Source organism: Sorex fumeus, unplaced genomic scaffold (genome assembly GCF_029834395.1).
Source record: "Sorex fumeus unplaced genomic scaffold, SorFum_2.1 ptg000055l, whole genome shotgun sequence".
NCBI classification, from domain to species: Eukaryota; Metazoa; Chordata; class Mammalia; order Eulipotyphla; family Soricidae; genus Sorex; species Sorex fumeus.
In genome coordinates this window covers 12,167,968-12,191,133 of record NW_026606112.1, presented here as the reverse complement: position 1 = coordinate 12,191,133, position 23,166 = coordinate 12,167,968, and the positions used below count along the sequence as shown (strand labels likewise).

General features: G+C 37.6%; 1 pseudogene; it reads left to right on the top strand.

Annotated features, from left to right (window-relative positions):
* The window catches only part of LOC130033977 (ribonucleoside-diphosphate reductase subunit M2-like), a 39,326-nt pseudogene extending 25,458 nt beyond the window's left edge, over positions 1–13,868 (top strand).
* Positions 13,869–23,166: the final 9,298 nt, after the last annotated feature.

Sequence of the window (23,166 nt, the reverse complement as noted above, 5' to 3'; positions counted from 1 at the left end):
TGTGCTCAGGGTTTGCTTCTGCTGGTGCTCAGGGAGCCTGTGGGGTGCAATGGATCAAACCCATGTCAGCAAAATGCAAAGAATGTGTATTATCTGCTGAACAGTCTACCCTACAGAATTGTCATAGTTATATATTTTCAGTATAATATTATTACTTGAACAGTACTTAAGCTGATGGTATTTCATAATTTGATACCACTTTAGTATATATTTTGTTTACCGTAATAATTTAGAAATATGGGACATATTCTTGTCACTAACATCAAACTTCAAATAAAAGATTGTTAACTTTATATCTGTCTTCATTGAATTGTATTCATTTCATTGATTTGTATTCATTTCACAGAATACATGAAAAATTATAATTTTAAAATCTTTCTAAACATATTTACTGTCATGACAAAATATAATCTCTCATTCTGTCTCTATTTTAAAATATTGGGCTATATTGGGTAAATTATCTTATGATTTTTAAAACACTAATTTTAAAGGATGCCTTTTTTAATTTTTTTAATGTAGGGTACTGCTATTTATTCAGTCATTGATTAGGCTGATTGAATTGGGCATAAACTCCACCTTACTTTCTTATTCTATTTTATATATTTATTTATTGGATCACCATGAAAACAGTTACAAAGCTTTCAGGTTTAAGCCTCTGTCATACAATGATGAAACACCTGGCCCTTCACCAGTGCCCATTTTCTACCACCAAAAACCCCAGTATACCCCCATCCCACACACTCCCCCTACCTAAAGTATGGCTTTTACAGACCAAAATATAAATCAAGATGATGTATGTCATAACTCCTATATCCTAAATAGATTTCTCTGGAAAAAATATGGTGCCAAAAATAATATTATATTGAAAAGCAAAAATTTACATTTAATTTTTTATTGTAATGGATTATATACTTTGCTTTTGTTTTAATTGAGGGCCACACCAGGCAATGCTCAGGTGTTATTCCTAGCTCTACACTCAGCAATTATTTCTTACAGTGCTTTAATGTCCATATGGAACGTGGTGGATTGAACCCTGATCAGCCATGTGCAAGGCAAGTGCCCTACCTTCTGTACTATCACACTCATTCTGAAGAATTGTAGTCTTTATTCCCTTTCTTCCTTTCTTCCCTCCCTCCTTCCTTTTCTTCCTCCCACCCCCTTCCTTCCTTCTTTCCTTCTCTCCTCCCTCCCTTCCCTCCTTCTCCCTCCCTTCCTGCCTTCTCCCCTCCCTCCCTCTAGGCCTCCCTCCTTCATTCTCTCCCTCCTTCCTTCCTTCTTCCTTCCTTCCTTCCTTCCTTCCTTCCTTCCTTCCTTCCTTCCTTCCTTCCTTCCTCTTTCTTTCTTTCTTACTCTCTCATTTCCTTTCTTTCCTTCTTTCTGCAAATGTCTTATGTGCTGAAGTATTACTCTGGCACCCCAGAGATATATACTTTTGACCTTGACCTTCTGCTTTGAAGTTCAGAGAATACTTTTTCAATGGAAGTTTGCATTGTTTAGTTTTTCAGACCCTGCTTTGAAAGTCATGTTTTAAATCTTTTAAAAAGATAAAGTAGCTATTTTCTACTAACATATTTGATAAAATAATTCCATATAATTTTAAAAAACAATAAATGCTATCAGAATAGAAAGTGTTGTATAATGTGTTAGGGCTGCTAAACACATGCTATTTGACAACTATTTATACAAGCAATATCTACATGCAAAAGAGATGTTCCAGAATAGATTAAGAATTTGGAATTAACTCATGCTTTTGTTTATACCTTCACTGGATGTTATAGAAAATTTTAAGGTTTTCTTATGAACTTTTTCAAGGTATGCCTTTATCGGCATATTATATATAAGAAAGGAAGCATTCCAAGCCACACCATTCACCAGGGAGACATAAGGAAGGTGGATTTTACAACATTAATAAGTACATAGACTTCAAGACACTGATAAAAATTCCATACATAAGCAAAATTATAGCAGTTTCTTCTTGTAGAGAGCATCGACCATGTTAATGACCAAAATTTATTTCTTAGGTTCAAGTAGTCTATTAATCTGGGGGCATATTATATGTTTCACGGTCACGGTCCTCCTGTTGTTCATCAATTTGCTCGAGCGGGCCCAATAACGTCTCCATCATGAGACTCATTACTGTGTTTGGCACGTCGAATACGTCACGGGGAGCTTGCCAGGCTCTGCCATGCGGGCGAGATACTCTTGGTAGCTTGCCGGGCTCTCTAAGAGGGGCGGAGGAATCGAACTCGGGTCGGCCATGTTGGCCACTTGTAAGGCAAATGCTCTACCGCTGTGCTATTATCATCGATAATCAGATCACTGAGATGATTTTTTAAAACTATGCCCAATGGAGTAGCTAAAGATAGAGGAATAGTGTCAGATTCTATGAACAAAAGCAAAAGAAAAAAAAAGTGTGGCCCTGAAATCAAGTTTAGGAAGTTTATGAAGATGCCCTCTTAATCTTATTTTTAGTAGAAGTCCACAAATGATTTTGTCAAATTGATCATAAATGGGTGAGCTGATGTGGTGAAAGAAACAGAAAGGAAAAAGTAATCCAACACTGCTCATAAAACTTACACAAAACAAAATCTCTAAATAGCTATTCATGTAAGTACACCTAATCCATGGGTCAACAGTTGAGATTGAAACCAAATACACACGTATATGGGAAGCGTATCTGATTTGTGGTGTTTGCTTCTACATTCTGCACCCCCACAGTAGGAGTTGATGTCCCTAAAGAACAATAGCATCACACCTCATGTCCTCTATTATTTCAGCCTCCCTAATCTTCATCCACTGCACCTGGTTCATTGTCTATATTTACTCAACCAATTTCCACAGGCAAAAGTTACAGCCTTAACTGGCTACTGGCCAAAAAATAAACAAAGGGAAGATTAAGTAGGCCTCTGCATCTATTTTTCTCAAACATGCCATCAGATGAAAAAAAAGGGAGTTTTAATTACTGCAATATTGTAATATAAAAATATGATGAATTTCAATAGTTTTATTTTACAGATTTTTACATAATCTTCTTTTCTGAGAGTACTTTAAAGGACTAACCTATTGGATCTTGTTGTGGAATTTAATTTTATAAATTGATTCCATAAATTTTGCTTTCTGATTCTTGTGAATAAATGCCTGTTTTTTTTTTCTCTCTCTCTCTCTCTTTTTTTTTTTTTTGCTATAGTAAGCATTATCACTGAAGCTTTTTTGGTACAAGCTAGAAAGTTTTACACATATTTTAGACAACTGTGGAAATTTGTTTGTGGAGTGTTATGTATTATGATATATATGCAAACTTGTTTATAAAATATACAAATCTTTTTCTGTTATTAATAATAACACCTGTCCAAACCATGTTTTATCCATAGAGAGAAAATGTATGTATTTGTTGCAGTGCAGACATGCACTAAGTTTTTTTTCAACAATTCATTTTTAAACATTTCTGCTAGCTTTAAATCTTAATTAACTTGTTTTAATTCCCAATTTTAAGAATTCAAACAAGGCACACTAGGATTTTATAAGTAGATTTTTAAGCAAGTGTGTTTTGATGCAAGAAGTAATTTGGCATAAAACACTTTTATGTACAAAATGTGATTTTTTTAATACTTTATTCAAAGTAATTACTCTAGCAACTATAAAACTCTATTTTCACTGCATCTACCATGGACTTTTTTTGAACAAAAATGAAAGTTTATAAAAATAATGCCAACATCTTAAATAAAATTAAACAGACTAGCAAATTGATTTAGAAGATAAGTTTAATGTAAATCTAGATGAGCTCTTGAGAGATCTAGAAGAATTCAGATTTCAGGAGAGACTCTGCAGCCAAATCTTAAGACATATGCCATCTTTGGCCCAAAATAAAGATATGCTCCTACTATAGCTGTTACTGGAAGTCCTAGATGAGTCTATAGTGATAGCTTGTGGAGTCACAGTCAGGTTTTTCAGTCTTATTAGTAGACATCAGAGTAATGTAACAGCATATAAAGTTGTTCTAAAATTACTACAGATAAGAAAGAGTCTGACAGTGCACAGTGAACATTGTTTTTAAAAAAGTCTTATCAGAATGAGTTGTAACTGATATTAATGGGGGCCAACTTTCGAACCAGAACCAGGGTGGCCTGACAGAAACTCTTTGCTCTTTTAAGGAAGACATACAATGAATGTGCAAATGTTCAAGTTCAACTTTTAGGGTGTCCCATTATGTCTCCAACTCACATCCTTATATTTTTTCTTGTTCCAACTACTCTTTGCTCAGCACAATATTATACAATAGATAGATATTAAGGTACAAATTTTGTCTTAAACATTTTGTCTTAAACATAACTTCCATCTATATAAATTTATGCATATTGGAGCCATCACTGTCACTGTCACTGTCATCCCGTTGCTCATTGATTTACTTGAGTGGGTTCAAGTAATGTCTCCATTTATCCCAGCACTGGATTTGAGCAGCCTCTCCTTGCTCATCTTTCTCAGTGATTGGAAGCTCTTTCAAGGTCAGTGGAAAACTTTTCCATTGTTTTAATAATGTTTTTCACAGAGCAAGTGCTTCTTATATTATTGAAATATCACCTATCAATTCTATAGCTTGTGGATCATGCTTTTGGTGTTATATACTAAACTTATATACAAACTTTAACTTTTGTTTATAAGTTAAGGCTATCTTTAACTTTTCTTATGTTATCTTCTTAGACTTTATAGCTTTGCTCTTGATGTCTGTGATTCACTTTGAGATTACTTTTTTATATGATGATTGTAAAATATGCTTCCAGATTCTTTTTTACATTCTTTTGAGTAGTTGTTGAGTATAATTTGCTGAAAAAGTATACCTTTTCATCATTGTTGCATCTTTGTTTTATCACAAGAATAGTTGATTATTTTTATAAAGATTTCTTCCTGAGCTCCCTATATTTGTCCATGATCTGTGACTGAGGACACTTTCAACAAACTCTAATTTAAATTTAGAGTTGATCTTGAAAGCAGTGAATGGCATGGGTTAGAGAGATCATACACTTGCCTGGTACACAATAATCCCAGTACACTCCCCAGAACCCCATATGATTCCCTGAAGTGCAAACAGGAACAAGCCTTAAGCACCACTGAGTGTGTCTCCCAATGAATCAACAGCAACCGAACTAAAAACTAGATTGTGTTACTTTTAATCACTTTTAAAATTTAATTTATTAATTAGAAAATTTAAGTAAGAAATATCCAGGTTAGGGGCTGGAGCAATAGTACAGTGGGTAAGGCATTTGCCTTGCACGTGGCCGGCCCGGGTTCGATTCCTAGGATCCCATATGGTCCCCTGAGCACTGCCAGGAGTAATCCCTGAGTGCAAAGCCAGGAGAAACCCCTGTGCACCTGCAGGTGTCACACAAAGAGTAAAACAAATAAAATAAATATCCAGGTTAAACTACTTCAGACTAAGTAGAGTTAAGTTCAGACTCAGTTACTTACTCATCGTGTGGTCTGAGACATTTGCAAAATTAAAAGTAACTAAATTTCATTTTCTTCATATTTAAAAATAGGCATACATGAGAGAATGCCAAGCTTGATCCCTGAAGCCACATAATCACTTTTATTACAAGATGAAGGCCCCAACGAACAAAAAAATTATTAAATAATATTTTATTAGAATGTGAAATTAAATAAAATTACTGGTGTACAATGTCACTTAGTTGTGTTTATCTAAGTACAGGTGTGTCAGGCTATCATTTAAAGTATCAGCATTTTTTTCCATTATCATTATTATCATGAGCAAGCATTTGGTTTCAGCCACTCTGAATACCAATTTCAGTCTCAATACTTTACATACACGTATACATATGTACATACATATGCACACATATGTGTATATCTGTGAAATATAAATACTTTTAAGTTAGCTTTAGGCACAAATAAATTGTTAAAATTTTAGAAAATTGGTAATTGGGAATCAATATGATATTCATTATCTTTTTTTATATCAAAAAATGATAACAGACTTTGTCTTCCAGGGTTCTTCCTAAAATAAAATCAGATTATGCAATTGATTGTCAGAATACCATTAAAAATCGAGCAAATTGTATCACATTATTATTCAGAATATTTTAACTATATAACTTAAGTTAATGCATGTATTTGCCACATTCTAAATTATGCAGAGGAAAACTGTTTGCTTTATTTTTATTTCTATTTTGCTCAATATTCTAATTTATTTACTAAAATTAAAACTATAGCTCCAAAGCTTTTAAAACAAGAGATGAATAGTGAAGTTTCTCTTTTCAAAATTCTGGGGAGTAAAGTCTTCCTCTTATAAGATCTGTTCACCCTCTGTCAAAGTGTCTTTTAAATGTCTCTGGGACAGAGATGAACTAATCTGACCTTCCTTCTTATTTCACAAGCGAATTTGCTCTGCCAATGCTACAAAGAAAGTTAAAGACAGAAAAGAAAGTAAATCCAAGATCCTCAAACCCTGACCTACGCTCTCCTATGTGAACATGAACATGAACATGGTAAAGGTCTTGGGAGTGACATTATGATATATGATTCGTGTCACAGTTACTGGGAAGCAGGGACAGTGGCATTTATTTTACCATTGGAAGTGTATTAGACACTTCATATATAGTTTGCTGCTCCATTCACTTTGTTCACGGTTGAAACTTATTGACTGATAGTTGTTTTGGTTTTATTATGTGATATAAAAATTTAGTTTAAACATTGAATTGCTCTTGAAATTCTCAGCAAAAGAAGTAGAAATGAAAAATGTCATATATACAAGTTCTTAATGACTAGACCACAGAATTAATAGCACTGTTTCATTCCCCAGAATACATGAATAGTGTTTTAACATCAAGTAAGTTTAAAAACACAGTAAGTAATATTTTCAAAGACCACAACTAAAAATATTATTTAGAATTGTAATCAAGTGACAATTTTTAACCATGCAAATTCAATGCTAATACAATTCTTACTAGTATTATATAGGTCCTGTGTTATAGGATCAGTCACCAAACATTTGTTGTTTTTTATTTTGCTTTTTGTTGTTATTATTTATTTATTTATTTATTGCTTTTTGGGTCACACCTGGCAATGCACAGAGGTTACTCCTGGCTCTGTACTCAGGAATTACCACTGGCGGTGGGCAGGGGACCACATGGGATACCAGGAATTGAACCCTGGTTGGCCACGTGCAAGGCAAACACCTTACCCACTGTACTGACCCTCCAGCCCCAGTCCACAAAAGTTTTAGATACAGTTTTTCCAGGTCTTCCAGAGATGGCCTTTACCTTAGGAATAGTCTTGAAATGCAGATTCAAGGTCAATAGCCTTTTAAGAAGACACAAGAACTTTTCCTGTAAACCTAAAAGAAAAAAGATTTATTAAATGTAGAATATTTCTTAATATCTTTAAGAATTCCTGTTTTTAGATCAAAGAACCCTATAGTATCACAGGGAGAGCTAGGGTGGTAAGGTTTCTCACCTAAACCTATGTCTCCTTTTTCACTTATCACCCTCTCTACTTCACACCTTAAATGTCTATTCCAATATTTAGAACAGATTGTAAACACACTGATTTGACCCATTTAATTGAGAATTTATGTACAAACAAATAAATTATACATTCACTGTCACTGTCACTGTCCTCCCGTTGTTCATCGATTTGCTCAAGCAGGCCCAGTAACTTCTCCATTTTGAGACTTGTTGTTATTGTGTTTGGCATATTGAATATGTCATGGGTAGCTTGCTAGACTTTGCCGAGCAGGCGAGATACTCTTGGTAGCTTGCTGGGCTCTCCGAGAGGGGTGGAGGAATCAAACCCAGCTCGGCTGGGCTGGCTGCGTGCAAGACAAATGCCCTACCGCCATGCTATATATGGGCCCTAAATTATATATTCATATATATTTTTCTTTAATTATCAGTATTAATTTACTATTTTGCCCAGTTCCAGAAGGATATTGAGGTTTGAGTGCATTTTTCTCTGTGCTCTGATAGCATCACTTAAATATCTTTATCTAATTTATATCTTTGATGTAAATAACTTAATAATTATCAAACTGATGGATGAAAGCTGCCAAAAAGTCAATATTTATGTGACTGGAAAATAATAAAATTGGCAAGAGATCCTGAGTTCTATTTCTACCATTGAATGGTTCTTCAAATACCATCAGCCATAACATAGCATAGGAGGTTCAATAAAAAAAAAACAATATTAATATGTTTTTATTTTCTTTTATGGTCATACACAGTGATGCTCAGGGTTTAATACTGCTCATGTGCTCCAGTTTCATCCCTGATGATGCTCAGGGGACCATATGTAATGCTGGGGTTGATTCCATACAAGACAAACACCTTGAACTCCTGTTGTGTGTGTGTTTCTCTCTCTCCCTCTCTCTCTCTCTCTCTCTCTCTCTCTCATCTCTTTAAAATTTGACTTTGGGGCCATGATCTTCAGTGAGCAGAAACTGCTCCTGACTTTGTACTCAGGAATCACCCCTGAGATGGCTTACAGTATCATATGAGGTGCCAGGAGTGAAATCTGGGTCAACCATGTTGGCAAGTGCCTTAACCATGTGACATCTCTCCAATCCTATTTATATATTTTTGACCCATAATATTAAATGTAACTATGTATATCAAATAGATAAATTAATAAATTAGAAGTGAATGTGTTAATGTGAGAAGCATAAAATGTAGATTCTCTAAATAACACCAGATGCTTGAGGAGTCATTGCTTATTATAGTAAGAAAAAGAACCGTCCTCATAAATTCTTAGTAAGAGATAAACTCAGTATACTGATGAGATTTTGAATTCTGCTTTAAGATGATACTCACAGGCTAAGGTTTACTTGAGGTTCTATTAAGACTGTAATGAAATAGTTTAGGATTGTTGGACATAGCAGCACTGTAGCACTGTCTTCCCGTTGTTCATCGATTTGCTCGAGCAGGCCCAGTAACATCTCCATTGTGAGACTTGTTGTTACTGTTTTTGGCATAGAGATACTCTCGGTAGCTTGCCGGGCTCTCCAAGAGGGGCAGAGGAATTGAACTTAGGTCAGCCTGGTCAGCAACGAGCAAGGCAAAACACCCTACCAGCTGTGCTATCACTCCAGCCCTATTAAAAGAAAGAAATTGATACAACGTAGCTAAAAATTTGGAAGGTATTTTGAGTTTAATTTTACTAGGAAATGGTGTCCTGAAATAGGAAAAGCATCTGATAATGAAAAGAGTGGATAGCATTGTCACATTCATAAAGACTGTACACTGTGAAGATTTAAATGTTTTGGTTACAGATGAATTCATCTTAAGTGGAAGCCCTTATGAGACTTAAGTAAAAATAAAACAAAAACGCAGAAATTACATATTCTTCATTCTTCAAATATCAGCACTTTTGTTTTCTCCACAAAATCAATATGCATCCTTTAAAAATGTTTCCATTTCCACTGCAAATTTCTGTGGAATTTTTTGAAAACTTCAGCTCTGGAACCTCAAGATTACTTTTTCATTGGCATTCTCCCTGCCTCAAAGACTTAATGACATTTCACAGATAATTTATACCTTGTTTCTTGATATACCCCAGGGTATCTTTGTCTCCATTTGAAGGTTCCAGATAAAGCGTCCATGGAGAAAACGTGCCCTTCATTTCAGTAGCTGCTTCATTGCCTGCACATATTCCGTAGCTAATCGTTTTCCTCTTCAATTCATTATTTCACTCATTCAGCAAATAATTGCCAGGATCCTAATACAGGAAAAATAAAAAACAGTTTGGTAGAGACCAAGACAAAGTAACACAGTCCAAAAGCTCCTTTCTAATCTGATGTCAGAAAGACAATACTTAATATTGTCATCACAGTCTGTGATCTCCTTAAAAACCACAGGTTGGGGTGGTTCTTCAATAATACAAAATGAGGAAAGTAGAACCTATCTAGTAAGAGGCATTTAAAAAATGATTTTCTAATGAAGTGAAGCTTGAGAATTAAGTTTCATGATTAATACATTTTAAACAAGTAAAATTGGAGTGAGACTAAAAAGGTGAAAAGAATACCAGACATAGAACAAGGCTTCATTTACTTAGAATTTATTTTACAAACATTCATAATTAACTCCAGGGTTTTGTATGTGAGGTAATTCTCAATCTTAGTGAATGTAGGTGGAAAAAATTTTTAAAAAATTCTGCATGGTTGCTAAAGAAGAAAACACTAGTAGAAAAGGTTGCAAACACAGCTACAGGTACAAAGATTTCTCAGTGTCCTCTACTAAACTATATTAAGGATTATTTTTAAAAATTGTATATAATGGAAACACCATATCTCTAAATCAAAAACAAAATTTAAAAAACAAAAAGAATTCACTGGATACAGATAGCAATACATACTGGAAATGATTAGCAAACAAATAGAGTGGATAAAAGTGCAGTTTCACATAGAGAAGAAAATTTATATAAATAGTAAATCAGATAAATAGTAAATGGTCTGTTACCCGATCAGCAACTGAAACATCTGCTAATGGTTGTGATTACATAATGAAAATTTCATTTATATTTTACATTATAAATATATTTACATTTATAAATAACTAGATATGTGAATACATTTATTGGTACTCAGACTCTAGATCATTGTGTTGACCCAACCTAGAAAAAACAACGCCTCAGGAGCAGCATAAAGCCACTCCCAGATGTCAAGGTCTGAATAATATTCTCTTATCATGGGGCTGGAGCGATAGCACAGCAGGTAGGGTGTTCGCCTTACATGCGGCCAACATGGCCGACCCGAGTTCGATTCCTCCGCCCCTCTCGGAGAGCCGGGCAAGCTACCGAGAGTATTCGATATGCCAGACACAGTAACAACAAAGTCTCCAATGGAGACGTTACTGGGCCCGCTTGAGCAAATCGACGATCAACGGGAGGGCCTTTACCTTTTACCTTTTTATCATGGGAGGCATTAGAACAAAGTAAAGTGCAGAATCCTGGAACAGCAGTAGAATACGTGGGCGTCCTCCACAAACCCATATTAAAATGCGATCTGTGACGTGAAAAAATTTAAAGTGGAGCATTTGGCAGTTGATGAGATTTTAATGATCAAAGGACCATAAAAAGGATTAGTGTCCTTATAAAAGAGATCCCAAGATCTTTCTTCCCCTTCACCAAAATGATCACTCTTGATAAGAGCTGTTTGCTGAAAGTAGGTAAAGTAACAAACACGATAACTTCTCAGTACCTGTATCACAAACTTTAGTGCCCAAAAAACAAAGTGAGAGAGAATGAGAAAGAGAGAGACAAAGAAGAAAAGTGCCTGTCACAGAGGCAGGAGGTATGTGTGTATGTGTGTGCATGGAGGGGGGGGGAAGGAAGGAAAGAAGAAAGAAAGAAAGGAAGGAAGGAAGGAAGGAAGGAAGGAAGGAAGGAAGGAAGGAAGGAAGGAAGGAAGGAAGAGAAAGAAAGAAAGAAAGAAAGAAAGAAAGAAAGAAAGAAAGAAAGAATCCAGATATTGTCTATAAGTTAAGAAACACCTTCACAAGACAAAAACCAGTAGATCCTTACACTAATCTGGAATTCTCCAGCTCCAATTCTGTAAGTGTTTGCAGTTTAACACAAGTAAGAGCACCAGACTATGTTTATTTGTGTAGAGAAGCTTAGATGAACTAAGACAAATGAATTACATAAAGAAACAGGAAATAAAAACTTCGATGAAAAAAATGAGTCTTGCAGTCTATCAAAGTTACTTGATCAATTATCATTCTCTCAATTTTACTAAATGCTTTGGGGATATTTTTGTAAAATGACAACAATGGGAGAAACTGAATTTTAATAACAACAAAACAACAACAAACAATTTTAATAACATTGTGCATTTTTTAACCTGCAAATCAAAATAACATTACAAAACAAAATGCTTAAATACAAGGCTATTAAAGAACATCGCTAGAGGCCCACTCTTGTCAAACCTAGTCCTGAGAAGATGTGGTCTTGTCTTTCCTTAGTTATAATGTCAGGTGCCAGTCTTTCAAAACTATGTGGTAATTATATTTTAGCAGAAATAAGCTCTGAAAATGTTATTCGATGCATTTTTCTCTAGTGGCCAGAAAAGACTTAAAAAAAAAGTTTTGACTATCCCCACACCAGTTCAAAATTACAGACACAAAATGCCACAACTCCAAAGCAAACAAGCTCTTCAAATTCTTCATAAAGCAAGAATATTCGAGTTGATAAGTCAATATTAAACATCTGATTTTAAGTCTTTCTGTCGATATCAGCAATAAATATCATTAGAAAGCACAGAGTTGCATTGGTTTGTTTGTTTTTAATTTGAAGAACTTTCGAAGTTATTTATTCCTTGGTGACTTTTAAGATTCAGTTGTTTTTGGAATGTTTCTAACCACAGCAGGACCATAAGCACACAGCAGGAGTATGTCTAACTGTCTCCTGACTTCTTCCTAGTGGAGATATATTATATATATTATATATATGTATATATGTATATATACATATTTTTTTCAAAGAGACTCCCTGACATTGCACTCATGGTTCAATAATGAGCCAAGACATCACAAAATAGAAACTTCTAAATGTCACTTCTAATTGGTCAGATATCTGTTAAAGAAATATATTGTCGCCCCTCCACATCCTCCAGTCGCCTCTCCCTAACCTCGGGCCTCGGAACCCGCCGCCTGCATCATAACCTCGGTCACTCAACCCCCCCACGCCCCGGTCACCCTGCTGGCCGACAACAACTGCCCCCCACAACTGCACATGTAGCCCCTCAAGCAGCTCAGCCTCGCCAACAAGGAGAAGACCCCCCCAACCCTCAGCGCCAATTGCACTGGCCAGCAAGACGGAGCCGCGGATCCTGAAGGAGCCTGGAGAGCCGAAAGCCAAGGTACCACCTCCCCCCCCCACCACCACCACCACCACTACACTGTCACCAATACCTTGGAGTTGCTGCTGCAAGAGAACCCTTGGTGCTTCGTCAAGTACCTCGACATCCAGCAGATGTACAAGAAGGCCGAGGCGTCCTTCTGGACGGCCGAGGAAGTGGTCCTTTCCAAGGACTTCCAGCCCTGGGACCCCCTCAAGCCTGAGAACAGGTACTTCAGCGCGCACATCCTGGCTTTCTTAGCCAAGAAGTTCAGATCACAGAAACCGCTGTTTCTATGGCTTTCAAATTGCCATGGAAAACATACACTCTGAAATGTACAGTCTCCTCATTGATACTTAAAGATTCCAAAGAAAGGGAATATCTCTTCAATGCTATTGAAACAATGCCTTGTGTCAAGAAGAAGGTGGAATGGGCCTTGCGTTGTACTGGAGACAGAGAGGCTACCTGTGGAGAATGTGTCCTGGCTTTTGCGGCAGTATAAGGGATTTTTTCTGGCTCTTTTGAGTGGATTCTCTGGCTGAAAAAAAAAAAAAAGAGGACTGATGCCTGCCCTCACATTTTTCAATGAATTTATTAGCAGGGATTAGGATTTACACTGTGACTTTGCTTGCCTGATCTAATCCACAAACCTTCAGAGCAGAGAGTGAAAGAAATAATCTTCAGTGCTGTTACAATAGAACACGAGTTCCTTATTGAGGTCTTGCCTGTGAATCTCATTGGGATGAACTGCATGTTAGTGAAATAGTATATTAGATTTGTGGTTGACAGACTTATGCTGGAGCTGGGTGTTAGCAAGGTTTTCAGAGTAGAAAATCCATTTGACTTCATGGAGAATTTCTCACTGGAAGGGAAGACTAACTTCTTTGAGAAAAGAGTAGGCGAATATCAGAGGATGGGATTGATGTCAAGTCCAAAAGATAAGTCTTTTACCTTAGATGTAGACTTCTTAAGGAACCAAGGTGCATTTTTAAACAAAAAGCCAGTTTTGGTCATTGTATGGTTTTGAAGTTTAGGACTTCTTGTTTTATTTTCTGCGTGGAGCATACCCAGCATTGCTTAGGGGTCACTCTTGGTGGATTTTGGAGGAGCATTGTGGTGACAGGAATTAAATCCAACTTGACCACATGCAAGGCCCATTACCGAATCTCCCACAAGGTCACAGGCAGTGGTCACAGGTGTAATGGTCTCACTACTTCAAAGCAGAATTACATTGTATGGATTTGGGGATAAAACTATAAATTTGGAGTCTGCTTCCTTTCTATACAAACATGCAAAGGATTCTATTTACCACTAAAGGGAGCAAATTGGATTTTACTTTACCAAAAGCAGTTAAATGCCTGCTATTTTTTTTTTCCTTCAAAGAACTGAAGTGCATTGTAATCTCTGTTATTTCTATGGTCCATGCAGGTATCTGGCAGCTCTGGCACCCGGTGGGCAGTTGTGTTTTGTGGGGATGGGGGAAATATGGAAGGATGTGAACTAAGGAATGGAAAGTGAAACTTCCACCTCAAAATCAGGGATTAAGCATGCTGAGGCTGTGCCTGCTGGTAACCTTTGCCCACAAGTGAGTGATGGTTCAGCATGTATGTCTTCACAAGATCCTTGAGACACTTGTGGCTTGTGGACTCTTAGCTGATCAAAGCTGATTTTTCACTGGACCTTTAGTTAAGATCTTAGTGGATCATCTGGTTTTTTTTGTTTGTTTGTTTGGGGGCCACACCTGGCTTGGTGCTCAGAGGTTGCTCCCTGAGGGACAGTCTATAATCCTCTGGGAGCAGCCCCTGAGCCCTGAGCTGGGTGTGGTCCCAAAGCAAAGAAATTGACAACTGACCCACTAAGATTTTTTTTTTCCTTTCCTCTTTGATAAGATTTTTGATAAGTTCCAGGAACAACCCCTGAGCATCACCGGGGGTATGACCCTAAAACAAAAAATTTGTTCGAATAAATTTGGCTTGTATAAATAAGGTGCTTTAAATATGTTGCTTTTTATTTTGTAGTGTATAAATACAGGCCAAATTCATCATTTATATTTACCATAGATAAATTGGGAATCTTGAGTTTGAGTAGGAGATGTGTGCCATTAATGTGTGTTCCTTCATAGACTACTTTGCAGGGAAGTATAACAGATACACAGCAGGTACACATTAAAACAACTACTTTTATGTTCCCTACTCAAGACCAGATTTACCCATTTAAAATTTCTGTAATATTCTAAATTATTAAACTAAAATTTGTATTTAAAAAAAAGAATGTATTGTCAACATGTTGGCATTTTTTCAAACCTTTTTTACTGAGCTTGAGGCACCCTGAAGTTCATTCCACTTTGTAGTTTGAAGTGTCTTCTGAGTTTTTATAACCAAAATTCATCTCAGGAAGCTGCATTTCTTTAAAAGTCCAGGTGTATTTATAGAGCACTAAATTTTCTTAGCCTTATTAATGTTGGTCTCTGACCCTCGGATTTTATTGTCCATCCATTTAATTACGCTCTTTGAAGCTGGAGAGATAGTACCACTATCTCACAGGTTGTTGCCCTGCCCACAGGTGACTTAGACTTAGTTCCCAGCACCCCATACGGCCCCTGAGCTCTACTGATTGATCCCTGAGCACAGAGCAAGAAATATTCCTTGAGGACAGCTGAGTATAACCCTACAACAAAAGCAAACCAAGCAAACAGAACAAGATATTCTTTTTTTTTTTTTATGTAAGAGTACTGTTATTTATTCAGCCACTGAATAGCTGATTGAATTGTGCATGAACTCCACCTTACTTTTTTTTCATTTTTTATAATTTTATTTATTGAACCACCGTGAGAGCAGTTACAAAGCTTTCGGGTCTAAGTCTCGGTCATACAATGAAACACCCGGTACCTTCACCAGTGCCCATTCTCCACCACCAAAACCCCCAGTATACCCTCATCCCACACCCTCCCCCTTCCTGTGGGGCAGATGATTTCCACATTACCCTCTCTCTCTACTTTGATCACATTCAATATTTCGACACCAGACCCACATTATTATTTGAGATTTTACCCCAACACTCAGATCTGCTGAAAAGGAAACAGTAGACAACTTGTGTTCTATTGCTGGTTATGAATAACATATGATGTCGCCTGGCTGCAGTAGGGCCATGTGATTTTGAAATTCCGAAATATTAACACTTAAATCTGGAGGGATTTCTGCCAAAGGCCACTGAGTTTTGAGATTTGCTCCTGAGTCTCTGGGATCATGGCCGCTGAGCAGCTTGAGCAGGAGCCAGAGAGGCCATTCGTGGGCAATGACTTGGGGTCTCGTTGGGACAGGGAGACCAGGACCGGCTCCACCCCCAACCTGTGAGGCCTAACAAGTTTCGTCACTGTGGGCCCAGACCTGACTATCCAATGGCCTCTGGAGGATGATGGCCACTGAACCGCCAAGGGGGAGCAGGTGGAGGGACAACACCCTTTCCCCACTGGGGTGGCCTGGCAATAGTAACCAACTACGGCGTCCGGACGCATTTCTGCAAAAAGCTGCTGGGTTTTGAGATTTGTTTCTGAGTCTCTGGGATCAAGGCCATTAAGCAGCTTGATCAGGAACCAGAGAGGCCGTTTGTGGGCGATGACTTGGGGTCCCGTTGGGGTGGGGAGGACAGGCCCAGCTCCACCTCATCCTGTGAGGCCTTGCATGTCTCATCACTGGGGGCCCAAACCTGACTTTCCAGTGGCCTCTGAGGGATGGCGGCCATTGGGCCGCCAGGGGGAACAGGCCAAGGCACGAAACCTATTCCCACCTGGGTTGGCCCAGCACCATTAACCTACTGCAGGGACCGGATGTATTTCTGCCAAAAGCCGCTGGGTTTCAAGATTTGTTTCTGAGTCTCTGGGATCATGGCCATTAAGCAGTTCAATCAGGAACCAGATAGGCCATGCCTCCAATTATATAGTTGAGCCAGAGGTGATTTGTGGGTGTGTTTCCCACATACCTAACTTTTGGCCGTTTACTTTCTTGGTAAACTTTGCCCCAAGTCTTGGGGTCTGGCCAAAGGCACAGCAGCAATTTTGGGGTATCTGAAGGCACCATCAGGCTGCTGATGCACTCACCTCAGCTACAGATTGACCTGCTGGCGGCAACATACCCCCGATATTCTTAATTATTCTAATTGAGAATGGTTTTTTGCAGTAAGTCTCACTAATCTTTCTTCCAAATAATAAGGTTATTTTGCAGATGATCTCATGTCTGGACAACACATTTATAAACCCTGTCTAACTTTTTATGACTCATTCCTAACATTTATTCTGATAAAACACTTTTTAATGCTTTCTTCCACTCTCTGAGGGAAGTTTTTCCTTCTGAAGCAACAGGTGGTCCTCAGAGAACCTTCCAAATATTTTTTACCAGAATTTATTTTCTTTTACTTCTTGAACACAATAAAACATAGCATAATAAATGGAAGCCAACATGAACAATAAAAACATCAGTTCCTAAAGAAATAAAGCTGTGTACATATATATTTTCCTACTGCTGATAATTGTGCTGGAGTTTATGCTTAACCTAAATTCTATTAGGGAACATTGCTAAAGAGTTTTTTCTGGCCTCAGACAGATTATGCATTTGTGAATGTTTTATATTCACATCTTGTGCAGAGTACTTACTCACTTTTTTTCCATCTTTCCTGATTTAGGTATTTACTTTCTTTAAATAAAGATGAATCCTTGTATTTCTAAAATATCTCAGATCACCCTCTGAAAAAGTTCAGCAAGATTAGGCAAGAGAAAGTTTGTTTGAAATTCAGATAGCTAATTGCACAATCGTTGTCCTTAAAATCACAATTAAAAATGATATATTCAAAATATGAAGTGACTATATATTTCATACCTATATTTAAATTTTTTATTTTTAATGTGGACCTGAGTGATAGGATAGCAGGTTGGGCGTTTGCTTTGCACGTGGCCAACCCGGGTTCAATTCGTCTGCCCCTCTCAGAGAGCCCGCCAAGCTACCAGAGTATCCTGCCCACATGGCAAAGCCTGACAAACTATCCGTAACATAATCGATATGCCAAAACCACTAACAACAAGTCTCACGATGGAGACATTACTGCTGCCCACTCGAGCAAATCGATGAACAATGTGAGGTCAGTGCTACAGTGCAGTTCTATTGTTAATATGCACGCATATACTACTTGTAAAGTAAAAAGTAAAGGCCCTCCCGTTGATCATCGATTTGCTCGAGCGGGCCCAGTAACGTCTCCATTGGAGACTTTATTGTTACTGTGTCTGGCATATCGAATACTCTCGGTATCTTGCCGAGCTCTCCGAGAGGGGCGGAGGAATCGAACTCGGGTCGGCCATGTTGGCTGCGTGCAAGGCAGACGCCCTACCCGCTGTGCTATTGCTCCAGGCAAGCTACCGAGAGTATCTTGCCCACACGGCAAGAGCCTGGCAAGCTCCCCATGACGTATTCGATATGCCAAACACAGTAACAACAAAGTCTCCAATGGAGACGTTACTGGGCCCGCTCGAGCATATACTACTTGAAAATCCAGAAATTCTTATTTCCCGTGGACTAAAAAGATCTGATTATTTGTAATATATTTTATTCCATACTCAATCTGATGAGAAAATATGTATTTCACATAGATACTTCACCAAAAATAATTGAAAATATAATTCAACAATTATTTGCAACCCATATTTGAAGTTACGTGCTTTTTCTGTACCTTCTGTATTTCTTTATTCCCTTAGTAAACAAGATTTAAGTAAAATTTTTGACCAAAATTTTAAGAACATAAGACAATTTATACTATACTGCTCTATTAGTAAACTATTGGTGATCTTTCTCTGATGTTCATAAAAGTACTCAGGTAGAATAATTTATTTAGTCATACTGCCCTAACATTCATAATTTGAAATGTCTAAGATTCTTAATTATATTTAAATTCTCAGTCATTCATTTATGTCAATCTCTTATCTACAATATATTCAGATTATTCAACCAATAATATTTCATGTATTTGGAAAGAAACAATTTGAACATTAATGCTAGTTGTTGTATCTTAGACTCTAGGTTTTGAGTATTCTTCCACATATAAGGGACTTCTGTTTTTACTAGACCATTAAGATATGAATTAGATTAAAATAACTGTTTTATTTTTATGTATGCACTTTATTTTTTGAAAAGTCACATACTTTAAATCTCTTTATAATTTAGCAAATGACATTACTGTTTACTTTTAGTTCAATGAGCAGGCATAAATATATTGTTTCTTCAAAGACATACCTAATATTAAATTGAGCAAAAGAGAATTTTTTTAGCATAAGCATCCTATATAAATCTGGAAGCAGTGATTTCAATGTTTTGCCAATAAATCTTTTCAAATGTGGGTTTAAGTAGCAAGACAGTTGATAAAGTAACATCTGCTTTGCAACTAATAGGAGTAAGAGAATTCTAACAAAATGAAAGCCAGAATAGTTGCTTCCATAGATAAATTTTACAGGGAACAGATTTTTTATTTTAAACTATCAAGTTGCTGTATATAGAGTAATGAAAATAAGGAAATAAAGATGACTAAAAGAAAGCAAAGTATTCTTAGCTCTAGGTATATAAATCCATCTGTAGTACTGTAGCACTGTCCTCCAATTGTTCATCGATTTGCTGGAACGAGTACCAGTCAGTAAAGTCTCCATTGTGAGACTTGTTTTTGGCATTTTCAATACAGCACGGGGAGCTTGCTAGGCTCTCCTGGTGGATGGGATATACTCGGTAGCCTGTCGGGCTCTCCGAGAGGGATGGAGGAATCAAATCCGGGTCGGCTGCGTGCCTGCTGGACTCTCTCTCCAGCTCAAATACATCTGTAGGTATATTATTAATATGATTGAAAGATTAAGACTGTTGTTAGAAGAAGATTCATTTCACAGGATTAGAAGCTCAGCAATATTAAATGTCTGAGTCTATGAAATATACACAGAGAAATTTAATGCCAAGTCTTTAGAATCTCTCACTCCCAGTCTCAATCAAGTTAGTATGTAAGATCAATCAATTCAGTATGAGACAAATTTACATGGCTCTATATATAGCTGGTATAGTATTAACATTTATATTTCATTGCTTTCACAATAATCAGTTCAAAGCTATTTTATTACTAAAAGAAATTTGTGCTAAACTCTGTTTAGCAATAATTCAAATATAAATTATCAAGAAAGGTCTGCTATGCTTCAGAAATATGAAATATAAGTTCATTTAATTCTAAAATTTGATTAATTGATATATTTTATGATTTCTATGTCTCCTCAGGAATGTGAAATTACTATCTCATTTCACATAGTTGTTAAATCTTCTTGCTATTTGAAATTATTAGAAATCTCAATGAGTATTATTTTCAAAGCCATTGTTGAAATTCTGTTATGTTCATAACACTAGGCACTGAAATTTACAACATCTAAATTTGGGGTATGTGTTATCTAAAGTGTTTTATTTACTAATCTTTGCTTTCTGAGGCATATAAGTTGATGTCAGACAGATTTTTCTTTCCTAAAAAAAATTCTTGTTCACATTATACAAACAATGTTTATGTCTGGATAGCCATTAATCTATCTTACAATGAAGGATCTTAATAACCAAACATTCTTATATTATAGAAACTCATTTTATTTATAGAATTTACTGTTTGATACCTACATATTTTCCTCCCCATTGATTTTGTATCACCTCCTTTCTACAGGTAGATATTTTCAATATGATTTTATTACTCCAACTAATTAAACTGACAGAAGCATTTCAAAATTAAATGATTTTCAATCACCATGTTTCATTCCACTGAAAACTGCTTTGGCCTCTTTAACTTGGTACTTTATATGCTAATATTAAAAATAAGTGTGATATTTAAGAAAACCTGACTATAGATATTTTAATGGTATATCAATAGTGACTAAACCTAGGATCTTTTTAGTATGGTGTATAATTCAATATTTCCATTTTCCTTATTTTGAAACACAAAACATCTTTTATATAAAGTATTAGAATATTTTATGCAATTCTAATCACTGAGTTTATTTTGATATATCCTGGAATGGGACTCAGTGAGCACATATTTGGTTTAGTCGATTCGTCGATTGCCTCGAGCAGGCCCCAGTAACGTCTCTTTCATCCTAGCCCTGAGATTATATTCAAGGCTCTTTAGGAGAATGAGACCCATCATTGTTACTGGTATTTGGCATATTTGGTACGCCACGGGGAGTTTGCCAGACTCTGCCCTGTGGGCAGGCTACATTCGATAGCCTGCAAGTTTGTCCAAAGTAGGAATGAGACAATAAGATGTCATAAAAAAAAGTTCTGATAAGATGTTCTGGGATCTGGATTTTATAGTCTCTGAGTCTTGGCCGCTGATGGGATTACATGGCGCCAGGGGGCCAGGTGGTGGGTGTGACCCCCGCCTACTGGAATTTGGAGGATCTGGGTGGAAGATGCTCGACTCCAATCTGAGTAGGCTTGGAGATCTTGGCCCCGGAACCCCGTGGCTTTGTCCCTCTGCCATTACCTTCATGTATGCGGAGAGTGGTCTCAGCATGGTCGTGGCTGGTCCTGGAGGTCTTTGGCTGCCGGAGCCCTGGTCGGGGCGGGGAGGAAAGCTCAACCCGCTCCCCTCCAAGGGGCCCCGGGAAGGAACACCCAGGCGCGGGGGTAGAAGACTGCACATATTTGGTTTAGTAGTAACAGAACATAATCTTTTAAGTTGATATTTGGACTTTCTTTTTCAGATACGAATGGACTTCTTTATAAATTTATACATTAAACTAGCTAGCTACTTATAGAAGCCCTTTTCCAGAGTAACAACTTGCTTTCTTATGCTGATTTTTTTCTGTGTTTTTCTCTTAGTGTCATTAGTTAATGATCTGAGGAGCAATACTACATCTAGAACCTAATGACATCTCATTTTACTGAAGTCCAATACTGTTTGCACGTACTTTTCCAAATTGAGATGCTCTTCATTTTCTGACTCATAGAGAGACTGCAGATTTCTTTTCTAAGAATTTCTTAAACTATGGATGAGCTACTGAGATCATGTTACCAAATGTCCATGCTTATTATCTTGATAATTTTGGTTACCTTTCAGTTAACAATTCACTGTTACTTTATCACTGTCATTCCATTGTTCATCGATTTACTCAAGCGGGCACCTGTAACCTCTCTATTTGTCCCAGCCCTGAGATTTTAGTAGCCTCTCCTTCCTTGTCTTTCCCAACCATTGGAGGCTCTTTCAGGGTCAGAGAAATGAGACCTGTTATAGTTACTGGTTTGTGCATATTGAATACACCACGGGGAGCTCACCAGGCTCTGCCCATGTGGGCAGGATACTCTCCATAGTTTGCCAGGCTCATATATATATATATATATGTATATATATATATATATATAAAGATAAAGGCCCTGCCATTGTTCATTGATTTGCTCGAGCGGGCCCAGTAACGTCTCCATTGGAGATTTTGTTGTTACTGTGATTGGCATATCGGATACATCACGGGTGGCTTGCCAGGCCCTGCCGTGTGGGAGAGATACTCTCGGTAGCTTGCCAGGCTCTCCGAGAGGGGCAGAGGAATCGAACTCGAGTCGGCCGTGTTGGCTGCGTGCAAGGCAAATGCCCTACCGCTGTGCTATCAGAACTCTGGACCTCAGACTCCAGGCTCAACAGACCCGGGAACAGAGATCCTCTGCCTGCTCTACTACCCCCACTACCCCACTACCTGGCCGCCGACACACTCCAGTACACTTTTCAGACACTCAGGCTGAGACTCACACACGAGTGAAGCCCCACAGAGCTAGGGAAGTGAAACTCTGAACCTCAGACTACAGGCTCAATGGACCCGGGAACAGAGATCTTCTGCTTGCTCCCAGTAGCTCGGCAGACCTCCATTACCTCCACTACCTCCACTACCCAGCCGCTGACACACTCCAGGACATTTTCTGGACCACGTGGCCACCATGAGGCTGCGCAACGCATCATAAAACACTTAATACAAGATTATCGCACCATATTTGATTGTGTTGACATATGGTTTGAACCATGGGAACACCTACAAGGATGATTAGAGGTCACCCTAAAAACCTCTATCCCTCTCAGAGAGCCTGGCAAGCTACCAAGAGTCTTTTGCCCACACAGAAGAGCTTGACAAGCTATTCGTGGTGTATTCAATATGCCAAAAAGGAAATACAATGGGTCTCATTCCCCTGACACTGAAAGATCCACCAATGTGGTAGCGATAAGAAGGATGAGGAAGGAGAGACTGATAAAATCTCAGGTCTGACCTAGGCTGCCAAAATGAAGAAAGACAA